This window comes from Anser cygnoides, chromosome 2 (genome assembly GCF_040182565.1).
Source record: "Anser cygnoides isolate HZ-2024a breed goose chromosome 2, Taihu_goose_T2T_genome, whole genome shotgun sequence".
Classification (NCBI taxonomy): domain Eukaryota; kingdom Metazoa; phylum Chordata; class Aves; order Anseriformes; family Anatidae; genus Anser; species Anser cygnoides.
Genome location: NC_089874.1, coordinates 79,881,677 through 79,901,375, shown reverse-complemented (window position 1 = coordinate 79,901,375; position 19,699 = coordinate 79,881,677). Strand labels below are relative to the sequence as shown.

General features: G+C 38.7%; 1 long non-coding RNA gene across 3 annotated transcripts in view; it reads right to left on the bottom strand.

The window, feature by feature from the left end:
* LOC106039898 (uncharacterized) overlaps positions 1-19,699 on the bottom strand; it is a 51,484-nt gene that overhangs the window by 14,856 nt on the left and 16,929 nt on the right. The window contains exons 2-3 of one of the 3 annotated variants that reach the window (XR_010829483.1): positions 9,611-9,732; positions 5,841-6,498 (exon numbers count right to left, since the gene is read on the bottom strand). This is a non-coding gene — a long non-coding RNA (uncharacterized lncRNA). Of the gene's footprint in view, positions 1-5,840; positions 6,499-9,610; positions 9,733-19,699 lie in introns of those variants that run through there. The other 2 variants (XR_001209544.3, XR_001209546.3) reach the window with 2 other exon arrangements.

Genomic DNA, 19,699 nt, shown 5'->3' with positions numbered 1-19,699 from the left:
TTAAATCTATTATAAGCTGTGTTATCTAACCAAAATATTAATGTATTCCACAGCAGAGAGTGCTTTTCCCCATTGGTTAATCAACTCACAGCCAAATCATTCATATTTGTAGCATTATGGTCACAATCTTAGAAATTTTATTAAAAATCTAAAGGCTGACAATAACTTTGAATCAAAATAATCAAACATCACAAACGAGTTATCAAAGCTTTATTACTGAGAAGCAGGATACCCTTATAAGCTTTTGGAAACACTCCAGTCTCGTAACTAACACTTAGAGATATTTTTACAGCTAAAGACGTTTTTCCTTCTTCCTGGTTAAGTGAAAATTGCTTCCGATGAAACATGACACAAAGGAACCTGCTTCCTTCCAACTTGTACCATAATGATCACTTAACTTTAAGACACTCTGCTCTCTCAGACCTGACATATAGTACCTTAAGACCATCTTAAGCATACAGTCCACTGAATATAATGAGCTTCTTGACAGTCATATCTATAAACCCAATGTCCAATCAGGTTCTAACTTCACATACATAACATGAAAGTTTTATAAACAAAAAATGAACTCAAACATTACCCACCCACCTCCCACCATCCCCCCAGTAAATAAATAAATAATAGAATTACACAGAAACACAGAATCATCTAGGTTGGAAGAGACCTCCAAGATCACCTAGTCCAACCTCTGACCTAACACTAACAAGTCCTACACTAAACCATATCACCTAAGGGCTACATCTAAACGTCTTTTAAAGACCTCCAGGGATGGTGACTCAACCACTTCCCTGGGCAGCCCATTCCAATGCCTAACAACACTTTCTGTAAAGAAGTTGCTCCTAATATCCAACCTAAACCTCCCCTGGTACAAATTTAGCCCATTCCCCCTTGTCCTATCAGCGGGCACATGGGAGAACAGACCAATCCCCACCTCTCTACAGCCTCCTTTAAGGTACCTGTAGAGGGCAATAAGGTCTCCCCTCAGCCTCCTCTTCTCCAGGCTAAACAACCCCAGCTCCCTCAGCCGCTCCTCACAGGACTTGTTCTCCAGACCCCTCACCAGCTTCGTTGCCCTTCTCTGAGCTCACTCGAGCACCTCCATGTCCTTCCTGTAGTGAGGGGCCCAAACCTGAACACAGTACTCGAGGTGCGGCCTCACCAGAGCCGAGTACAGGGGAAAAATTACATATGAAGTAATCTGTACTTTCACACAGCTAAGTACAGGCTCTACAAACCACCTAGACCCAAGAACAAATGAAGTTTTTAGTCCTTAGTTGAAGTTTCATGCTCATTTGCTAAAGACCAATTACTATGTGCACACTAATGGGTAACAGGTCTTTTAGATCTCTTTTTGTCTGACTGCAAGGCTGACCTATGGCTTTTAGGACAAATTTTGTAACAGATAGCAGTGCTGAAAAAAAAAAAAATCAGGGTTGACTTTATTGTATCTCCAGAAAAAGTTAAGTAAAAAGGAAGAAAAACCATAATCATTACAGATATTAAATAAGCAATCTGAAGCCCTTAATCACCTAGAATTGAAAAGGAAAAAAAAAACAGCCCTTATACACTGTAAGAAAATGCTGATGACTTGCTCTTTGGATAGGTAGAACAGATTCCTGACAAACTCCTAAGTCCTGAGGAGTGGATGAGCCACAGCTCAGGCTAACGGGAATCACATGAAAGTTACCCTTCCCACCTTCATCAATCCTAGAACTCACTTTCCATTTGTAAGGCTGGATTCCAGATTTCTTTTTATAGTTAAATCTTTCTCACTATTTGTAAATGAACACGGGGGGGTGGGGAGGGACATGCTATCTGGTTCTCGTAACATGACGTCCCGATTATGTCTGGGATAGAGTTGTGTGTTGTTTTTTTTTTTCCTAGCACTTGGTATGGTGCTGTGCTTTATCAGTATTGTTCTCATCCTAAATCTGACATGCTGATGTTTTAATTATCGCTGAGTAAGCAGTGCTTACACAGAGTCAAGATCTTCTCAGCTTCTCATACCGCCTTGCCACAAGAAGCTGGGAGGGGACATAACCAGGACAGCTTACCCAAACTGCCAAAGGGATGCCCTTTGAGCAACCACATTGTGCATCACTGTTTTTGTATATTCTGTTATATTCTTGAATATCCTTCTTTGTGTATTCTGTTATCATTGTTACTATTGTCACTCCCTTTTTTGTCCTATTAAAATTATCGCAACAGACAATTTTTTTTTTTTTTTTTTTTTACCTTTTTCTGGTTCTCTCCCCCATTCCAGGAGTGAGCGAATGGCTGTGTGGTTCTTGGCTGCCTGCTGGGTTAAACCAGAATAGCCCTTCTGGTGTCTGCCCAACATGGGGTTTGAAGGGTTGGGATAAATGATAGATCTGACCAAAGCATGTTAAAAGAAGTTTGTTATAAGCATTATATTAGTTTAATAGTTGCTGGTCACAAATTGATTGATTGATTGATTTTTACCCTGTGCTGTTGTGCTTGCTCTCAGAGTTGTATTTTGTAGCTCCTTACTTGCAGTATATGCTCCCTATTGTGCTGTTTATCACGTTGGGGGGTGGATTGGTTATCATTTTGCTGTACTGTGTAACGCATATAACAATATGATAAAATTACCAGTCATCAGACTAATCCATCATTTGTACTCAGCATTACCATCATCTCCATACATCTGGAGCCATCTCTTGAAAACTGTTAATAATTACACTCTCTACCTTTCCCCCTCAGGGAGCCAATCTATGGGGGAGACACTTTCCCCCTCTTTTTTACCTTCCTTTTCATCTTGACCTTCCCCTTCTCCTCCAGGTAGCTACATTAGCTCTTGAGAACTTTGAATGTCCTTGGGACATTCAAACCAGCACATTCCTCTTGTTATGTCTCCTGAATGCGTTTCAGGTTTTGCGTATAATTAAATAATTATTTGTGAGTATTACCCAGAGATCTACCCCAAGGCTGGATAGTTATGAGTGGCAGGGTGTGTGGGACAGTCTGGGCAGGCACCTAGGACAGTGGGCACCTTCTGTGTTTTTGAACTTCACCCTTGAACAAGTAAAAAAAAGGAATGGAATGTGAAAAAAATGGAATGGATGTGAAAGTCAGCTCATTTAATAAGGAAGCAAACTCCTACTCAGACAAGGCAGAGGAAGAAGTGGACGAGACAGGCTACTCTGAAGCAGGGCCATCAGAAAAGGGAAGAGGCAGAACTCACAGATGCAGCAGTAACCGCCCTATCCCTCGGTGAGCCGCAAACTGTGTGTAAAGACTTCAGTCATTGCCGAGGTGAGCACACTGTCACCTGGCTGCTCCGATGCCGAGATAACAGCTAGTAGCATAGAATCAGAGGGCAGGAAAGCCAGGCAGCTGGGATCCTTCTAGGGATGGAGGCATTGACAAAGCAGTTGGAAAAGGGGCACAAGTCTTCAGCCTCTGGAGGCAGCTCTTGTCAGACGTGAAGAAAGGCATTCCTTCAAGGAAGATGATACGTGTCACCCAACCAACCAGACCACTATGGAGAGAGGTACCCTGTACCCCAGGGAATTAGCCATGCTGGAGATTATTTATGGTGACCTAGATAATGAGCAGTTACCTGAAGATCCAGATGAAGTCACGTACATGTGACCCACGTGGCAAAAGTTTGTATGGAGTGCAATATCAATGTATGCCAACTCACTGGCAGTAATAGCTTGGAAAGACTGAGAGGAACAAATAGTGGATGAATTGGCTGCCAACTCCAGCAGTATTAAGAAAGCCTCTCTTCTTCTCTATGGGCTTGCATCTCAGCTGTGGAGGAACTGTACCAGGAGTTCCAGCAATTAAGAGGATATATCCTGCTCCCCACTCGCACAGACCAGTATCTCAGCTATTAGGAGTAAGCATTCCTCTGCTCAGGAGGAAGGATATAGTGGGCACACACCACATGCCACCCAGTGGTTTTACCTGTGTGACCACAGAGAGGACATGAGGAACTCAGATGGAAAAATATACCCCAGCCTAGAGGCATGGGTACATGAGTTGCAAGGAAAAACAACCACAGAAGTGCAACAGTGATGGAACCAGGGCTGACCTCAGCACACAGCAATCCAACATCGCACACCACCTCTCCTGCCCTGAAGGACTGTTACGACAGATGGAGCCCAAAGCAATGGACTAAAACTCAATGGACATTTTAGGAGGGTGGCCAATAAGCTAAGGGAATGCTATCTGTATGTGTATGTATATATATATATATATAAAAATATAGGAAAAAATGTGATTAATTAGGATTATTAAAAAGCATGGGACCTGAGCATGATGTAAATGGTATAGAATAAGGGGTAGATATTGTCCTGGTTTCAGCTGAGATAGATTAGTTTTCTTTATAGTGGCTGGTATGTTGTTTTTAATTTAAGAGGAAAAAAGGTGCTGATAACACATTTTAGTTCCTGCACATCAATGCTTGCACAGAGCCAAGAACTTTTCAGTTTCTTATACCACCCTGCCAGCAAGGAGGCTGGGAGGATACAAAACCAGGACAGCTGACCCAGAATGACCAAAGGGATGTCCCATATCTTTTGGTGTCATGGGGAACAATAATACCGGGGGGTTGGCCAGGGCCTGCCACTGCTCATGGACCAGATGGACATCAGTCAGCAGGTGGTGAACAATTGCTTTGCATAACACTTGCTCTGTATATTCTTATATCAACACTGCCCTCTCTTTTCTGTCCTATTAAACTGTCTCGATCTCAACCCATGTGTTCTTACCTTTTTTTCCCCTGATTCTCTTCACCATCCATCTGGAGGGGAGTGAGCAAACGGTTGCGTGGTGCTTAGCTGCCTGCCAGATTAAGACGACACACGATCGCAGAGATGAACTACCTTCTCTACATGGTATCTAGATCAGTTTACAAAGCAGCTGAGCCTACATAAAATTGGTGAAAGTTTTCTATCAAAGCATGCAGTGGGAATGTTTTGTAGTTGGAATAAGTCAGTCTTTGGAGACTGCCAGAACAGTTCTGTTCAGCTAGTTAAATGAAAGAGTGAACATACCCTGCTTACAAACAGTGAGAAACTCTAGTCCTAGACACTGAAGGACAATCCCCTACTGTATCATTATTATTCCTGATTTTCTCTAACAAAAAACAGGCTAACATTTGACTTGCTTCTTGAAATAATTATTTTGATACCTCATTTTCTCATTTTTAATCAATTTCCAGAAGCATTCCCTTTTTCTAAGTCATCTCTGACTTAAAAAGACAAAAGCCTGAGCAAGATCCACTTACTGCAGAATGAGGATGGAGTGCTTAAATATTCTACTTTCTCATTCAAAATTTTTTAGTTCTAAAGACTTCCTACTTTCTCCTTTTATCATCTTTTAAGTCATCCACTCAGTAGCAAAAAACTAAGCTCTGAAGCTGATTTCCAAGTTATAGGCAACTAAGCCTTTACTTCAACTTCTAAGAAACCAGACATTTTCCTAAATGCAAAGAAATCAAAGCTCCACAGGCTGAGAACTTCAGTCCAGTTATTCTGCTACCTAACCAGATTCAAAGGCCTCTTATTTAAAGGAATATTCAAATGCAGAAGGCTAAGCAGCACCTGATCTGAAGCCTCAGTCCTTTATTTCCCTAAGCTTCCATGAACATCAAATAGAAGTTTGAAGCAATATGATTCACGAAGACTGGCCCTTCGTTCAGTAGGCTTGAAACTCAGTTACCTTTTAATCTGAACTTCTAGTCCAAGATGCACATTTACTGAAGTGTCAGGAAAGAAGCCGTAAAAAGTTCCCAAGAAAGAAAAGCAGTTACATTTTAGGAGCCTAGAATTGAAGCAACAGTATTTTTTGTTGAAGATACAATTCCGTATGTGAAACTTAAACAGCATACATAAAAAAGCAGATCATTCTTCTTCAAAAGTAACTTTCATAAAGTTACTTCCAATCATAAGTCTTCATTTATGCAAGTAAAGCTATTCAGTTCCTTAAGGGGAGTGGTTGGACAGAAAGTTTCTATTTGGGGTGGAGGAATTGGGAAAAGTTAGACTTTGTAAATAGGTTTATTTTCTCTAAGATACGTGAAATCATTAGATTGATTATAGTGCATACATATAAGAACTGGCTGTAAGAACTGGTTATCATCTAGAATTAGGTGAAGGCTGGCATACAAGCCCATCTTCCAAACAGATTTGCTCTTTTAGGAGATTTAGTGCTTATACAGGGCCTGGAACCTCAACATTGCAGAGAATGCTGGAACTCACATAGGTCTTGAAGTACTCCTCCTTGTTGCCCATCCACATAGGTATGAGGGGACTGGGAAGATCAAGGGAAATTACATGGCTCTGAGGACTCAGGTGAAGACGACTGAGGTCTCCAGGATATTCTCCTCAAAAGTCAAGAAGAAAGGTTATGGCAGCAACAGATACATTCTGTCAGTCAACAGAAATCCCTCTGCCCACTGCAGAGCCATGATTTCTGCAAACAGTGATCTTCAAAGAGCAGACAGCTGGGAAGGTACGCTGGTGCTACCTGAAAAAAATTGGGCAACACATGTAGAGACAATAGTTTTCATGAACAGGGTTGAGACAGATGGATACAAGATTTTTAGGAAATAACAAAGACCACATTCTACATAAAGAAACAGCTTTCCTACAGTAGTCTGAAACAGGATCAGTGAGACCTCAAAAATGGAGACACGGCAGCTGTCCAAAAAGGACGCGGACAAAATCTTATTCAGACAATTGGAAGATGTTCCAGTCACATATTGGTTCTCAAAGATGACTTTAGACACTTTAATACCTACTACAAAACCAATACTGCATAGCATAATCAATCCATGAAGTCTGTTTTTTTTTTAAATGATTGTATAGGACAGGCCAACATGGCAAGTACAGAGTATGTAACACCCCTACACAAACACACAGTAAAGATATGTTTAAATGCGGAGTCAAAGTAAGTAAAATTGTTGAGACTTTGACCAGAGAATTTTTTTTTGTAGCAAAAAACTCCTTCAGTAAATTACAGACTAGCAGATGCAGAATCTTACACACATGATGGACATAAAAATAGGTGCCAGTTATTAGCTCTTCCTTTTTCAACTGTTTCCATGGTCGTTTTAACAGAGCTCAAGTCTGTCCAAAATATGACAGTAGAGAGCTTTCCCATCAGAAATCATATCTGTCTAGGCAGCTAACATTTTGTCCCTTTTTAAATTCTACTTCAGAAGGTAGAGTTGTGTCAAGAACCTCACTTAATGAAATTCACAAAAACAGGTATTGAAGAAAAATGTTTTTATTTTTAATGAGTACTGCAAAATCTTGTTATACCATTCATTTTGCCTATTATTCTACATTTTTGAATCACCTTATATAGAGGCATATGTATTTTACAAACGAAAAGTATTCAGAAAAAGTGGACTGCTTCCTTTGAATAAATATAATTACATTACTGTTTGAGTTTCTTCTAAGTCTAAGTATATTTTGGAATAGTATGGATGTACCCAAATATACTCTAGTAATTTCTGCATCTCAAATCAAATATACGGCAACAATGGCACACATTACCACCACTTTATATAGTTTTACTTGGTAAAAAAAAAAACATTCTTTATATATTTAGGTGAGCAAATACCAGAGAGTATTAATTATGCATGTTTGTAACACACACACACCATTATTTCCCTCTTTCTTTCACTCAACCCCTTAGTGTGAAGGATTTCTTGAGAAACAACCAAAATTATAAAACCTATGGTCTCATATTTTGGTGATCAATACAAAGTTTCTAGCCTTGTAGTGAAAATGCCAGTAGAGCGACTACCACTAGTGCTCTGAAAGAACAAAGAATAGAAGAAAGAAAAGAAAATAGGAAGGAAAAACAACAAGTTTCAGGTATACATAATCTACCTCCAAGTTTCGTTAAGTTTCATTTATTTATAGTGGGCTGTTTTAGCTTAATATGCCTTTCAAGCTACTAGAAGGCGATAATGTTATTTTTCATACTGATATATATTAATCTGGCATATTTTTCTCTTCCCTAACATAAGTGAATTTTCTTCCCAGTTTTATTGAAATTGGATCCTGTACTTGGGGAAAAACAGCACAAAAACCACAATCTTTCTTCAGTTCACAAAGTTCCAGTACGGATATAATTGAATTATGCAATGCAGAACAAAGTAATTAAAAATTAATAAATCCTCTCTTAAAGCAAAATAAGCATTTTCATAATTAACTTCTTTAATCTCCAAATTATCTTCCAGTTACTCAAATTCCTGACTTTCAACTCAAGCACCATCTAAATCTTCCAATATTATTTTAAGTTGTACAGTGGATTTATGTGGCAAGATTTTGGTAGCTGGAGGTCTGCAGAGGTGGCTTCTGTGAAAAGAGATTAGGGGATGCCCTGATGTTGGACAGGGTCAGTTCCAGCCAGCTCCTTCCAAAACAGATTCACAAGCACAGGGTACAACTGGACCACCAGCCACAGGTATGGCATCACTGTAATAACACATCTAAGAACCCATTTTATTTTTTTCATACACTTTGGGCAGCAGCTGAGAAAAAGGAGCGCAGAAAGAGGAGAAAGGAAAGTGAAATAACCCCGTAGACACCAAGGTCAGTGAAGGAGGGCTAGTAGGTTCTTCAGGCACCCTCTGAAACTCATGGAGAAGGCCATGATTGTTCCCCAGAAGCCCACGGAAGAACATGTCAGAAGATAACCACACTGCAGCCTGTGGAGGACCACACAGAAGCGCAGGTAGAAGTGCCCTGAAGGAAGCTTTAGCCTGTGGAAAGCCGACACAGGCAGCAGGACTGAACTGTAACCCATATGAGGGACCCAACGCTAGAGCATTGGAAAAGCATGAGGAAGAAGGTATGGCAGAGAGGAAGTGTTGTGGACTGACTGCAACACCCACTTCCTCATCCTCTTGCATTTCTTGGGCTGAAACGGGTGTGGAGGCATACGAGTCATGAACAAAGGAGCAAAATTCAGCCTAGGAAGAAGGGAAGGTGTTATCAGTTCTGTTTTTGTTTGTCAGCATCCTGCTCTATTTTTAATGGCAATAACTTAATCTTCCTCAAGTCAAGGCTGTTTTGCCCATGATGGTAATTGGTGAGCTCGCTGTCCTTTCATAGACCCTTAAGTTTTGTCCATCTTTTCTCCCCATCTTGCTAACAAGGAGTGACAAAGCAGCTGGGTGGGCATCTGACAGCCAGCCAAGATCAATCCACCACAGTTTACCTGAAGTTTACCTTTACCTGTAGTCATTACTACAACAGATTTAGGACAGGCATCTAAAAATCAACCAAAATGCAAGTGTTTACATATAATCTATTCATACCCAAGCTCATCTCCAACACCTTTAACCCCAAACCCAGCTAACTATCAATATAATATTAGATATCACTAGCAAGCCTAGTTCACATTAGGATCCATTTTCTATTTGCAGTACTTTCAACCGTGTTCTACAGCTTCTCTCGTTACCGAAGACTAGCCAATTTCTAAGTAATATTCTTTAAATCTATGCCCTGATTTTTATCCTCACATAGAACAAGTATCAAATTACAGATATTAAGTCTCCATAATCAAGCAGAGTGCGTCAGTTTTCATAGCACTGTGAAAGGGAAATTACCAGTCTTCTCACCCACATGATTTTCAGCACTTTAAGTCTTCAGTTTTCCCTTCCACTTCAGCTGCTGTCACTTCCACTTTCATAACCACTTCCATTAGCCATCTTCCTGCTTTAAGTTCAATGTCACCACCAGTCTAAAAAACAAAACAATCATTAAATTCAAACAAATTAATCTCGACCCAAAGCAACAGATGATCAAGATCTTGACACACTTTTCTCCTCCTCACTTTGCTTTCTCCACATGACTTAGGATACCTAAGGTCATGTTAAGTTTAGGAACGGAAGCTCACAGATGAGTTCTTATACAACTTTTTCAGTCTTATTTTTGGACATGGAAAACAGGTTACGATCCTCAGAATTCAGACAGTACAAACAAAATAACATGTAAAAAGCCCGGAGGACATGAATGCTTTGCACAAGGGGTCCCTTACTTCTCCATGAGGGCACAATTACAGGCAGATGTTGCAGGCAGGTTAGCATCAAGTTTTACCCCAGTTAATTTAGTGCCAGCCCACACAAACCTGTGACCAGAAGAGCCTGGCAGTGGCTGGGACCCCTACACCACCCAAGGGGCACACAGACACCAGCCTTCACCCTCCCCAGTCCTGGCAGGGCAGAGGGGCAGGTGGCCAGCACAGCGCTCCCACCATCCCACCTCAGCATTCCCTAACAGCCACTGAGGGCCACAGGCTCGTCTGACTGGGCATCTTTTGATGCCTGTCAGGGGTTTCTCAACCCACCATTTTTAGTTACCCCAGGTTGGCTGGGACCAGTTTTCCCCAGCGCAGGGCAGTTTGTGCTGCCGCCAGGTGCCACGGCGGCACACTGCTGCTTGCAGCTTGCACTATGTTGGGGCTGCAGAGGGGGTAAGCCAGCTGCTTAGTCAGTTATCTATCAGAGTCCACAAAACTGTTTCCAAGAGCTCCAAAAGCTACTTCAAAGCATTGCATAACCCAAACTTTATACCTGATCATTTTCCTGTTTTCTGTAAGATAACAGAAGAAAATATAAAGTCTTGAAGTGTTGGAAACATACTGACTTGAGTTACCTTCTCCTCCTCCCCTCCCTCAAGGCTGAATATTTTGCCAGCTTTCAAGGCTGATCAACACAAAAGACAGCATGCCAATTCAGGCACTGTCTGCAGGCAAAGGAGTGACCATGCATCAGTCATAGAGTGACACATTGTCAAGAACATGAGCAGAATAAAGAAACTGAACACATCTGAAAGAAGGTAGTATTTGCCTATTTGATGTAGTAACAATCCGAGTGTGTTTAGACAGTTTGTGAATTGATTGAAAAGAATCCTCACGCAGAAAATCTCACCTCTGATCTCATTTGTTTTCTCAGAGTAAGGGATGGAGTAAAAGAAGTTGCTATACTTACTGCAAAGAAAAACATTTATCACCTTTTTTAAGATATTTAAAGTTATTTAGACAATCAGCAATCTCATTTCTCTGAAGGACAGATTATCAGGGAACGTACTATTATTTACAATACTGGAAGTACAGATGTGGTTTAGTTTTCAACAGTGTTTTCAGTCGCATTAAATTATTTTCAAGGATAGTCTTGCTATGATTACTTGTTCTGAAGAATTTAGCACTCACCCTAGATTTTCAAGCTTAGAGGACAGAGATCAAGTTTAATTATATCTGAGAGCACAGTTTGTCAGTTTTAACATCAATGCAGTTACAGGACTTGCATTCTCTTTTCAGAGTGACAGGAAGAAAAGTTGCATTGGGACATGAAGCTCAGGAGTAAGTCTAAAAACAACACATCCATTGAGTGCCTTCCCAGGCCATGGAAGAAACGCGTTCAGATCAGTGAGAGATTAAAATGTGTTACTTTTCATGGTAACAACAGAATCTAATTGCATTATTTTCCATCTCAAAGTATTTATGACAGAAGATAGTGGTAATGGTGCAAGATCTGTCTGATATTCATTAAAAAAACAACATGAAATCTACTTCAAACTTACTTATGGTTATCTGAAATAATTGCCAAGACTATGCAAAACAAAGTAACAAACCACAAAAGCATCTACTGGAGTGAAGACTGAGTGTAAGATTCCTGAGTTGTCACCTACCCAAGAGAACTGCTTCTAATACTCAGTATCAGACAGGAGAGAGCTTCCATTTAAGAAAGCAGAAGTTCTTAGCTGCCTAAATAAGCACTGAAAGATGGCACAGTAACTAAATTGTTTTTAATGGAACACCACCGTAGTATTTAACATCTTTCATTTATGACTAAATATTTTATATTCCCTCCTTCCATTTGCATTTGAGAACATAATTTTCCATTTATGGTTCACTAATTGAAGAGTATCAATTTAATGCAACTGTGACAGTGACCTAGTCCTATATTACATTTTACCAGCTTGTCACTCTACCAATTCAGATGTATTACCTTTTCCTATATCAGTTAAATCAAGGCCTGATCAAAAAATAGTCTAAAGTTTCGGTCAGTGAAACTCTCCTTTTAAGGAGACTTAAGATATTAAGGTAACTGTAAGGTTACCTTAATTCTTGTGCTGTTTCACACATTCCAATTCAATATTGATAAATATTCACTTTGATCATTACATGAACACAGCATAACTGTTAGGAGGATGGTGGAAGTGTGAAGAAACAAAGGCACATGAGAAACTTGCGCAATCTGACTGAAGATCAGAAATTTAGAGCAACATTAAACTCGTTATAAAATGTCTAGCTTAAATGTATGCCAAGCTCTTGCATCCACTAATTCACAATACAATCAGTCTAGAAGCAATAGCATCACAATGTTACAGTCAAGAGTAAAAAGTCCTCAAAGAGCATGAGGAAACTTTAATCCTTTAGTTTGGGCAGTGTGGGTGGGAAAAGTCTGGATTAAGTATTGGGCCTTTAAATCAGACTTGCAAAAAAGGTTTGCACATTGAACCAATTAAACAATCACCTTCAGGCCACATCCACCTGCTCCACTGGGGGCTCCTCCACAGGCTGCAGCATGGAGATCTGCTCCACCGTGCATGGGCTGCAGGGAGAGAGCCTGCTCCACCTGGGACCTCTGCACAGGCCACAGGGGAACTGCTGCTGCATGCCTGGAGCACCTCCTGCCCTCCTTCTGCACTGACCTTGGAGTCTGCAGGGCTGCTTCTCACTCCCCGCTCTCCTAGCTGCTGTTGCACAGTAGTTTTTCCCTTCCTTAAATCTGCTCTCACAAAGGTGCAAACAACATTGCTTGTTGGCTCAGCCCTGGCCAGCAGCGGGTCCCTTTGGAGCCAGCTGAAACTGGCCCTTATCTAACTTGGAGCAGCTGCTGGACTCTTCTCACAGAAGCCACCCCTGCAGCTCCTCATTACTACCAAAACCTTGCCACATAAACCCAATACAAAAGGTATTTTTGAGCAGATAGTGAGCAGAACTCACTATCATTCTCAATATGATTTTTATGATCAGTTAGATGTGATCATTACAGGGTCAGTCTTGAACATGATTAGGCAAGAAAACAAGAGGAAAGAATAACAGTCTGAAAGGGAACAAATGTAGATAGGGAGCAGGGAAAGGGAACCTAGAATACAACTTTCTTCACTGCCTAAGACCCAATTCATCCTTGAAGGAAGATTGAAAGCATTATACAGTAGATCAAGCCAACTATCCTTAAGATAAAACAGGTAACTTAACTCAAAATGAGCTCAAGTTCCCACCAGAGGAAAAAAGAAAAGGCAAATATTTCAAACCATCCAGATCTGAAATCAGTCTCAGTGACCCTTGTTCATACTCAAAGGGTAGCAAGAATTTTGTCCCTTCTTCATGGTGCTAGATCTGAGTCTCCAACACATTAGACTTCAAAACATTCATTGCTTCAGCTGAGGTCAAGGGAATGTGTTTTGAACCCTGATATCCTAGACTGAATCAAGATATGTACAATTACAGGTTATTTCTTACAAACTTCATTTTTTATTCCAACCTATGCTTTAGGGATTGCAAGTCTCTGCCTTTGGAAGGGTACTGCAAGTACGTTAGTTCTGAACCAGACATTGCGATCACAGGAATTATGTAAAAATGTTAAGTCAATCTTTAAATAGGGTGCTAGCAGTGTTCAGAAAACATGTTAGGGTCATACCTCAAACACCAATCTGAGTAAGGACTCAGATTTGTAGACTGAAACAGAAATACACAGGAAAAAAGATTGTCACAGAACTGAAGACTATAATAGCAGACAAGCAAGGAAGTGAAATTAAGTTTATTCTTAATTTTGTTTTGACTAGCTTTGCAGAGTTGTTAGCAATCCTGAATATTTAATAGCCAAATGATTTCCAAGCGTCCCCTCAGTTATTTTTTAGAGAACATACTACATTTATAAATACTAACATTAGTAGAAATTATTTCATTTCTTTTAAAGTATGTTTTAGTGTTCTTTTTCCAGGCCAGTATAATGTACAATAATATGCCCCGCTATATTTTCCCAATGCACCATGGTGTAATTCTCATTCAGAAGGAATGATACATACAACGCAAGTGTTTAATCTCTCCTGGGCAAGAGGTCACTTTCATGGGAAATTCATTTCATAACAATTTCATATCTGTAATACTTCAGAATGATCTTCCAGGATCACAGAATGAAATAGAAATCTTCTTGGGAAGTGATACCACATTTTTTCTTAAGATTTAGGTCATCTATGTTTTGAAGAACTATGTTTCTGTCAGAATGTAAAGGTGTCCTTAGCGAATTGAGAAGGGCACAATAATAAAACTATCTGAACTGAGGAATGTGTGCATTAGGAAATAATTTCTGTAGGACACAATAGAACATAAATTAAAGTTTAGAAATGGAAGCATTGTAACGACTTGTAAAGAAAAGGTACCAGATGCATATCACAAATTATCCTATTATAACATGGAAAAATACAGAGAAAGGAGAAAAGGGGAAAAAAGATATTTGGAATGTAAGGGAAACTTATTTCTATAAATATCCTTCCTATGACCTCTGAAAAAAAATCAGACCAAACTACTTTTTCCTGTTATTTTATATCAATGAGAAGGCAGTGAACACCTATAAGGAATATATGCTATTACTTTGGAATTCAGAATCACAAGACTGCTGCTAACTCAAACTGATTCATTAGGAAATCTCTTAGATATATTGCCTTTTTTTAATTGCTCTGATTTCAAAAGGCTCATAATGAGTTTCACGCAGAAGCATCAAGTTAGAGGAACATGAAAGAAAAATTTAGAAGAGGTTTTGAGCACGTTGTATCTATGAGATGTATACATTAAAGGACTTAAGCAAGCTGTACTCCCTTGAATATACATATCCTACTATTTTTAACCCTAAAAGACTCAGCTCCAGCTGTTAACTGGAGAAAAAGAAAACACTTGTTCTTTTCTTGATCTGAATGTTATAGCCTAGCTTTAAAATAAATGCAGTAGAAACAGAAAACACGCTTACTTACAGTGCCAAAGGTCACAATGTATCTGTCCCAACTGAGAGTATTCTCCATATGAAACATACATAAGGAGAACAGAATAAAAATAAAAAGATGAAATCATCTGTTTCTACATTAGATAATTGAAGTGTTTATATCGTATGTGATTTGTGTTCAAAACCCAATTTCTTCATTGTTGTAAACTGTTCAATAGACAGAGTACTGCATTTTTGTTTAATATAGCCAGTGTTCAATACTCAGATTTTTAACTTTAAACTACCTCGGAGGCCAACACACCTGGGACACATTCCGTCATCTGCCACAAATGTCCTTCTCTATCTTGAATGGATTTCTCAGTAAACAATAGGTCCCTAGTCCCAGAACAGAAGTATTTGTATGCCAGAATGGTATATCAAGCTTTTACTATAAATTGTAAGGATTCTCTCTTACTGTAACTACAAAAGCCATAAAAGTCATAAAATGATAAGAAAAAACAGTGAAAGAAAATGTTACTCATTATTCTTTCAAAGGGGACATTACACATGTTATAGCAAAAATCAAGCACTGAACAGCTTTGTCTTCATATTGCCTAATCACATTAATATCTCCATAAAGTTCCATCTGATATACATGCATATATACTATTAATAGAATCATACTGCACTTACTCAAAACACTATCAGTCTCAGAATCAGACTGCTTTTGGCTAACACATTGCCAGTTCACATTGAATTATGAATTAATTTATGACAATGATATAAGCATTCAAAGAAATATATATTTATCAGGCTCAGTCCCATAGCTTTACACTAAGCACTTCTTAAGGCTTTTTGTTGCTATACCTCATACAGTCAATAGAGTTGTTCCAATTTATATTGTCCAAAAAACAGTCAATGGCTATCATATGATTAAAGAAGTTAATTTTGACAAAGTTCCAATATCTTTAATGGAATATTAAATTTTAAAAACAAGCCATGTAATTTTTGTTGGATTAAAAGATTCCTTCTGGGTATATATTTGATGGATAGCATATTCAGAGTTACTTTTTAAACAAAAAAAGCTTATTTAATCAAGATATTTTTAATGTATTACAAGGCTTCTATAAAGATTAACATTAAAAATGTAATAGCCAGAAGTAGAGCCGCAAACATAGGGCATTGGCCCCAGAAGGAATTTTTAATTGGCCATAATGCATTTTAAAGTGCCAGGAATGGCAGGGTCCATCAACTGAGAGATGTGGTCCATTCCTGTCAGAAGACAACTTTTGACATAAAATAAAAGGCTCTTAAGTTCCTTCAGCTAGTAATAAAACTTTTTTTGCCATCTTCTACCTCTCCATTCTTCTAATAGTCATATGACAGTTCTAGTACCCACGACAGCTGTGCCAAAAAAAATGCTAGTTAAAAAAAATTAAAAACACATACTTTTTCCAGAAACTTTATACCCCTTTTCATCTGAAAGCTACTCGTATCTGCACAAAAAATTCAGGCCCTATCTGAAAAGTAACACAATTCTAAAAGGGCCAAGGCAATGTTAATTAGGAAACTAACAAGTTCTGCCTGGTGAATAAGATTTTTAAAGAATTACTGAAAGCACCAAGAATAATTTGCCTTTTTCAGTGTTTCCAGTCAGCAGTTTCAGTCTTCCAATCCCACCAGAATAGTCTTTCCCAGCAGAACCAGATCAGCCATTGCACACACGACTGCTGGTGAGATTTTTGGCTCAAGATGGAGTAAGCAATACTATGCTTCACATGAAGAGTCTGAATGTCCTTATTGTAGCATTTGAAAGACATGGTGGTGCTTCTGCTAAATGAATACCAAACCAAACAAATGCTGAAGTCTTGTCTATGGGATCTCCTGTACAAGAAAATATCAAGTTTTTGTTTTGTTTTCAAGTTAAAAATTCTGCTTTTACAGCTCACTTTAAAATCTGCCAGTAAGGTTGTGATTTCTTGCATGATCATATAATCTACTTGCATTTATATTTTGTTGATAGTAGCTGAAGTAGCTGATAGTAATGCACCTATCTAGTACCTTCATTGGTACCACAGCCTGTACTAAACCACTAATGATTACATTTTGTATGACAGATTTTTGAGTATCAATCAAACTTTGGGAACGGTGGTGTTTCTTGCATCACTTCTTCTCTCAAACAGGACAGGCATTTTTCAGAGTTCCTTCATAAAATTTTTTACAAAGAATAAAGATTGCAAGTTACAGGTAGGGCATACAACATCTCTTCCCACCCCCCCCACCCCCCCCCGCCTTTTAAAAAATATCCGAGTGTTCAACAATGAAAATTAGACATTTTCACTTACTTCAGTTTTCACCTTTTACAATCAGCAAAATAATCAGTCTTCCTCATTTTTTTTCCTCAAGGCGTATTCCAGTAGACTAACACCTGCAGATCCACATGCTGTCATTTAAACTCAAAGGACAATACTACATTTTGCATTGACTAATAAAGTTGTCTTGGACTGCAATTTACACTGATCCCTGAATTAGTTTTAGAATCTCCCCTTCATAATATGTTACTGTTTTATCAACACATGGTGCCTTGTCTGCAGTGCTTTAGTCAATTTTCAGCCCAACCAGTCTAAATGGAAAGTACCACTGACAAATATTTGTATAGAATTTTAACAAAAAATCTGTTCTCTTAATCCCTTGTTAATATGGAATCAGATATATAATAAGCTTCCTTGCATTACAGTTCTACAAACCTTCATACCAACATGAAACCACAAGTTTTGAGTTTTGAATTAAGTTCACAGGGTTAAATCAATATTTACCTCAAGAAATGTTTAAGCCTATAATAATGGACAACAAGAGACCTCAATCATGCAAGACTAAGTTGAATCCTGTAGCGGTCCAATATTTCACTCAATTTCACTTAATCATTGCAAATGTCCAGTGAAAACTGGAAGTAAAGGTAGAGGGCAAAAAGGACAGTCACTTAATTACACCCATTCCTGCTTTGACATTAGTTTAAATGAAGCAATGCAGCAGTAGTGATAGAGCCTCCTGAGTCCTTACTAACATCAGCTAACTTAAGTCAAACACTCCATTTTTCCCCACCAACACTGGGAATGCCATTTGCATTTCCCATATTTTCCCAGCTCTTAGTACTCTAAGTTTCTAAACTGAAAACAGATTGCAGCTCTATGAAGATTTACAGTTTAATGGTTTAACGCTATTCTTAAGTGGCATAAGTAACAGAAGGAACCCTGAAAACAGTGGAAATTCTTTGCAATGTGTTGGTGTTAACATAAGCATCCAAGCAAATATTTGGGTGTTCTAGCAGCATGTTACTTCATTCTGATGCTACATGCTTTCAAGCAGTTAAATAAGCTAATTTATCTTTGAAGCCTGCCTCTGGTTTCTTTTACTGAGGGGAAGAAAAGTGTTAGATCAACATAACCATGGACTCAGTTACATAGCAGGTTACAAGGTTTCTCTAGCCTCCTTTTTCTCCATGTCAGTAACCTTTTGGAGAGCATTCCCTATTGCAGTCCAGGCATATCTTTTTCTCACTTCTGTTTCAAGAGATCAATTTGGTAAACATCCTGTGGCATTGGTAGCATGAACAAAAGCCATAAGAGTTGCTGGAAAACAGAGGAAATCTTAATTGAGACTATTAAGACAATGCCCCTTGTTGTCTAAAGCTTTACACAACACAAGCCAAGGACTGTTTTACTCCAGGATTGCTATCTTTGCTTACAGAACTCATTTTCATTTTTGCAAGAAGCCTTAGCTAAGTCTTAAGATTTACCAGCTAGCCACAAGACGAGGCTCTAGGACAACTGACATTATGCAACTCCACTAAAATTTCCCACAGAAGCTTAAATGCTATTCTAAGGAGTTCTGATTTTTATTTATTTATTTATGTACTCTTTCAACAGAATAGCAATTAATATAAAAAGTTCTTACTGAAGAACACAGACCCAGGAAACATCAAATGAAATATGGCCACCCACACTTCAAAGAAAAGAAGATTTGAAGCTCCTGGTGCTGTCAGGAAGTTTCAGGGGCACTAACCTTAACTCCTTGTGTCCAGTAAAGCTAGTGAAGAGATTTCAGAAACTATTTACTGACAACATATCAGGTACAATCCCAGCTAGTATTTTTTTTTTTTTCCATAAGAATTTAAGTCCTTTTCACTTTGATGGCTGCTTTTTTTCCCCTCACTGTTCAAGTCTATATCAGCTGGGAAAAGCATTTTCTTACAAGTCATGCGGTATTAAGACAGTTTGATAAAAGGTTACTGCTTCATTATTCTAAAAATAACATTTAGTTTAAATCAAGCTTCATTTTTCTGTAGGCAAGGAAAAGTATTAAACCAGACTCAGCCTTGGTCACAGATTCTAACATCCACATCTACTTATAAATGAAGCTGTATATAATAGGAACTGCAGTTTACATTGTAATGCCTATATACATGTTGTATTAAGTCATTCATTTCTTTCCTTTCTGTTCAAGACTAGCTCAGTTGCTAAGGTGAATTGTAAGTACTTGACATTAAAAAACAGCCATGTTTTGTAAAACATTCAGTAAACATGTAGCATACTAAAAGTAACTGAGTACAACAGGACCTGGTGTATGTTATCTGATGGTGTAAATTGATTCCTTTAGCACAGTAATTCTACTGACCAGGAATGTTCAGGTTGGTGCAAAGGGTATTGTTCATTTTATTTTACT